This window comes from Apium graveolens, chromosome 7 (genome assembly GCF_009905375.1).
Source record: "Apium graveolens cultivar Ventura chromosome 7, ASM990537v1, whole genome shotgun sequence".
In the NCBI taxonomy this organism is placed as follows: domain Eukaryota; kingdom Viridiplantae; phylum Streptophyta; class Magnoliopsida; order Apiales; family Apiaceae; genus Apium; species Apium graveolens.
In genome coordinates this window covers 29554282-29560477 of record NC_133653.1, presented here as the reverse complement: position 1 = coordinate 29560477, position 6196 = coordinate 29554282, and positions in this window count along the sequence as shown.

Here is a 6196-nt window from a genome sequence, read left to right as displayed (position 1 = left end):
AATGAGGTTTTTGAAAAGTTTAACAAGTTGATAAATGACTTGCAGCTTCATGGAAAATTCTATGAAGATGAGGAGGTTACCTTAAAATTCTTGCTCACTCTCCCTGACCATCTAGAACAAAAGATCTCTGCAATAGAGAAAAGAGAGATCTAGGGAGAATAACTTTGGAGGTTTTGTATGGCATTCTTAAAACCTATGAGCCGGAGATGATGCTGGAAAAAGTCATTAAAGTTGAGTCCAGGGCATGTTGTGGATGTGTTAAGTGCCTTGACAACAAATGATATAAAAAACAACTGAAGATGAAACTTACTCCCAAACTCAAGTTATTCAAGTTGTTGAGCAGAAGAACAAGGAGCCTAAAAAATAAGTCATTTTGGAATTGGAAGAGGATGAGTACTACACTGTTAAGTGGCAGTTTTGTCCACTTAGAATGTCCTATAAAAGCTTCGAATTGGTGTTTTGCACTCAAGTTATTTGTGTATTTGATTCGTTTTTGAAGTGTTTTGCATTTCTGGCATATATAAAGGAATGAGGTGATTTAGCATTGCTTTGGTGCTAAATTTGTGTTAGGAAGGTGTCATGGATGTTTGCTCATTAATCACCATAAAAATCCAGCCAAGAAAACAAGAAAATGAATTTTCTCCAGAAGGTCAGCGCGCCCGCGCCAGAACAACAGAAGGACAGCGCGCCCGCGGTGGGAGAGCGCGCGGCCGCGCCAGGTCTGGTTTTCAGAATTCTGTTTCTACTTGGATTTTGAGAGTTTGAAGCCCAGGATCATTCTACAACATATAAAAAGCCTTAAAAAATGTTTTTCATAACATAGACTAAGGAGAAGACGGCGAGAAGACCTAAGAGCACAAATACAACCAAGGAGAAGAGGATCTAGTTTATTCTTGTGATTCTTTATTTTAAGTTATAATCTTGGATGCTAGTTTTCTTGTTTGTTGAACCTATACTCTTGTTTAACGTACTTTGATTATTATTCAGTTTATTCAGACTTAGTTTATTATACCATGCTTTCATCGAAACCCACGGTGATGATGAGTTCGGTTATGGGCTAATCGTTATCGTGGGGTTCTAGCGGATTTACTTATGGATTTTAATATTTAAATTTGTTTTGATACCTTAGTGTGTGGTGATTGTATGATATCCTAGTATTGGTTGTGCTTATTCGTCTTATGAGCGTCGCGAACTTATAAGATAGCGTGTTAATCTCTAATGAAGCGACAGTGAATTTAGAGGTTTAGAACTTGCCATGCTAGCATAGGTTTATGTATTTTTTTTATGCATGATTCGTAGGTAATTTTAACCACCTTACTTGCCCTATGTAATCACGATTGATAACTTGCACATTAAACCGCTATGTTGTCAAATTCTATAGACATATAGGATCTCAACATATTGGCATCTATTTAGCTTCCATCTCTTTTGTGGATGTCTGGTAGTAGGGTATTCGTACAATGAAAGTTGGCGTTTACTAGTTTCGTGTTGTCTGATTAGTTGTCATCACCATTACATGCTAAGGATAAGAACAATGACTTTGAATGAAGTAGTAATGAAGTTAGAATCCCATATATGTCTTATATAAGTAATACACCCTTTAATTCTCTTAGTTAATTTTATGTTAGTTAATATCTTAGTTATAAACAATCTAAACTTGTTATTCATCTTAGCATTGAATAATAACCATACCATCATTGCATAAGTACATTAATTGAAATTAATCTAAACCAGTCTCTGTGGAAACGAACTAGAATTAATTCTATATTACTTGTGATCGCGTATCCTTGCGTGAATATTAGCGCGTGTTTTCATCCTAACATACACTCCAGATGAGTTAGATGAAATGGACCAGCCTATGACCTACCTAGCAAGAAAATTTTCAAACATGAGAGTCAAGAAGCCTAGGTAATTAAAGGGTAAAGGTCAAACATCCTACAACAACTGGAAAGGAAAGGCTCAGAAAAATGCACCTGGAAAAGGTGGCTATAAGTCAAGACCTGTGGACACATCAATGATTAGATGCTAAAACTATGATTAACTTGGTCACTTTACCACATAATGTAGGAAGCCAAAGAAGCTGAAGAAGTACAAGGCTTATTTGGAGCTTGAAGCTAAGTATGAAGCACTTCTGAAAAAACAACAGGGCAAAAGTTTATATTGTTGAAGGTAAAAGTTGGGATGACACAAATGATGAAGATGATTTTGGAGAATATGGAAACTATGCTCTTATTTGCTATCGATCCTGAGATGATAGCAGCCGCTATGGCTTTAGAGGAAGGATAATTACCTCCATCAAAATCTGAGTTACATGTTCTAACCACTATTGATTTGACTGCTTCACAATATAAGAAAATTGTTAAAAAGATGAGTGTAGAAAATGTTTCACATTCACACAAGCATGGTGGTTGCTACTAAGAAAATGAGTAGGCTGCCAAAAGTGAATGAGAAACTGGAGATTGAGAAACAAGAACTAGAGCTGCAGCTTGTTAGTCTAGAAGCAGTTAGACAAGAAAATGAATACCTCAATGGTGAAGAAAATCAAGAGCAACGTCAACCACGGCATTTAGGTGCTTGAATTGTGGATGAATTTTGAACATTTGTTGCAAGCTGTTAGGTTTAGATATGGTTTTTACCCATGGATAGTCCAGTAACCCAAATCATTAATCCATTTTAGGTGCTTGAATTAAATATATGCCCAGATTTTCAAAAAAAGATAGTTAACAGATTTTAAAATTTTTAGGTAGAAAGGTAATTTAAAGGAAATCTTCACTAGCAGGAATTAAGAATAGTAGATGTTGAGTGTTTGACCCTTGTCAAAGATAAGGTGAATGTGTGAGTTACTGTTTAACAAGTAAAAAAAGCATTATATGTATACCCAGTGCTTAATGACCGGTAGGAATTACCTCTGTCAGTTCGGTTACTTTCTTGTAAACAGTAGAACCGTGTTTTAGAAATATTCTTCAGCCCTGCCTAATAGAATAAGTTCATTGACTCATCAATCCTTTGTGGCTATATAATAGCCATATGACTATCTAGGATATCATTAGTTTTTGTAAACTGATGCAGCTCAAAGATTTGTTCTTCTTTTTTCCCTTGAAAATGACAGCGATGGACTCCTTTTCCTTTGCATTATAGTAACGGGACCTTTAGCACGACCTGTTTGCATGTTCACTTGGCAGCGATGTACCCATTCTTAAAAAATTCTGAAGCTTCTCATGTTGCCTCCTAAATTTCAAGTTGCAGAGTGAGTTCTGTTTTGAGATATTGATTCATATAATTCAAGTTGTTGTACCAAGTCAGTGTCCTTTGGAGTAGCTTTTCACCATTGGTTGTGAATTTTTTCTACATTTTGGACTGCCAGAATATTAGGTGGTTATACTGGTCAGAAGTCTGAAATTGTTAGTACACCTGAGTATACAACAAACAACGGCGGGAGGATACGTTGTCAGCAATTTTGGTCCAGAAATTCCATCACATAGTGGGGGTGCTAGACATTCATTATTTGTCGCAAACAAGTAACTTATATTTACTAGTTAATAACCCTTGTGAAACACGAGTTAATTTATTTAAATAATTTTTTAAAATCATAATATTATGGGTGCTATGTCAAAATTTTTAAATTCTACTCTAAAAAACCCAACCTAAACTATCCAGCGGTGGGAAGGATTGTCCAAGATACTCACTAAACACGAATGTGGGTAATACATCACGAAAATGCATATTAATCACTACTAGAAAAACGCCAATAGACATCGGTCAGGTGCTGATGTTAAAAGTTTTCCCAACTGATGTCTATGTGGGTATGGAGAAAAGTAACCCCATATAACATCGGTTGTGAACTGATGTTTGGTAACAACTTTAACATCGATTCCAAATAGAAACCCGATGTCTATTCCCTATTTTTAAACAAAAACTACATTACAACCTTTTATATATAGCTTTAATATGATCTAATTATGAACTTTAAAATTTAATTTACAAGATAAAAATCAGCATTGACATCATTTTTAAACATTAAACTAATGTCAAACATCACCTGTAAATGAAAACCAATGTTAGATGTTTGATAGACATCGGTTCCTTAAACAGATCTGACATGTTTGGGACCAGTAACATTAGTTTTCAGAAGTTATATATCTCAACACATGTCTATTGACTATACATTATCCTCTACTGATTGTATTATTTGCACCCAAATATATCAAATGCCAAATCTAAAACATATTCCAAATTAAAAATCTACCAAAAAAATAAAGACAAGACCAAATCGAAAACGTAAAATTCTTTTTATCATTACCAAACCTCCAACAAACCAACAAACTCCTTAAGTCATCAAATATGTAGACTATCTACTTACATTATCTAATCCATCCTATTGGCCAACTACATTCATCATATTTAAACTACATAATACAACTATACTTCAAGTACAAACAAAGTCAAAACTAAATGTTCTACGAAACATTTATCCGCACAAAACTCAGACCTAACTCCAAAATGAAGACACCACTGCAACACCCATGCACCAACGGTAATATCAATGCCCATACACCAGCAATAAGCGCTCTAAAAATTTATTATCTGCTGCATTCCTTGTCTAAGTAAACTAAGTAAACTGCAAGCGAATCCGAAATATATTTATTATATAAATACAAAGTATTGTAAGAGTACACCTCATGTTACATGTATGATGTCGAAACTAAAAAAAGTTGAGTACCCGATATTAATTGTAGTCTTCATTTATCTCCAGTAAGAAATGAATTAAGAATCTTGTAAGAAATGAATGTCCGTCCGGGTACAAGTTTTTTGGCTTCTGCAAATTAGAAAAACAACTATTAGTAGAATATACATATTAGATCTTTATTTTCATGATCCTTTATAAGTAGAAAATCAATGAAATATATTGTGCAAGACATGCCTGTACTTTAACAAGACTAAGTCAAATTGACAATCCTAAGTAAGTTGTATTGTAATCTCATTTTGCATTTGTACTTGTAACATTTAAATTGACAACCCTAAGTAAGTTGTATTGTAATCTCAGTTTGCATTTGTACTTGTAACATTTAAAGTCTGTAAAAATGTAAAAGAGCAGACTGAAGTCTTTTTGTTTAAACAGTATCAAGCCTAAGGATTCTATCTAGAAGAAGATCAAGAAGATCATGCCTCAGAAGAATTATGAAGAAGCTTGGAGTTGACTAAATCTGTTTGGATAAAAATATTCAAAGTCAAAGATCTCTACAAGTCACAGATTTAGTGTTATAGAGAAGTCACTCGAGAACTCCAAATGACTTATCGAGAAGTCAGAAAAGCTTATGAGAACTCAGAGAGATATCGACAAGCCAAATTGAAGACATGAAGATTGGAGATATCGACAAGTCATTTCCTCACTAGAGAACTCAGAGTTATCGACAAGTCAACATTCATTAGAGAACTCCGAGTTATCGATAAGTCAAATTCCACTAGAGAACTCAGAGATATCGATAAGCCAAAATTCACTAGAGAACTCTGAGTTATCGACAATTCAAATTTGACTAGAGAACTCTGAGTTATCGATAAGTCAATAAGCCACTAGAGAACTCAGCGATATCGATAAGTCAAAATAAAGCTATGAAAACTAGAGATCTCAACAAGCCAAATTCTCTTATAAAGAACTCAGAGACTTCTACAAGTCAAATTTATAATGGAGTATTAGAGATCTCGATAAGCCAATATACTTATCGAGATGTCAAGTTCTCTATAGACCAAATGGAGATCTCGAGGTAAAATCTCAAAGTAGAAAATTGCAGACCAGTTTAATATCCAAGATTTACAATCAACAAACCCAACCAGCTGGATTGACAAGTCTACAAAAAGCATCTTGAAGAGTGTGCAAGATCAAGGGTGAAGATTAACTGACAAAGGAAGATCAAAGTTAACACAATATGCAAAGATATGTTAAGCCAGAAATGGAAGATATACTTATCCTTAAATGGAAATGACAAGTGACAGTTTACTAAAGTTAACATCATGTCTTATTATACAATGTGTAAACCAGCAATTAACTAAATTATAAAGTTAATACTGGTCCTTTATAAGTTGTAATAATTCTGATCAGGAACTTTTGTATTCTCTCAAGAAAGAAGCTAAGCTCTTTATCAATAAAGAGCCTAGAAATTTTGTAGCAAAATATTCTTAATTTTAATATAAAATTTAG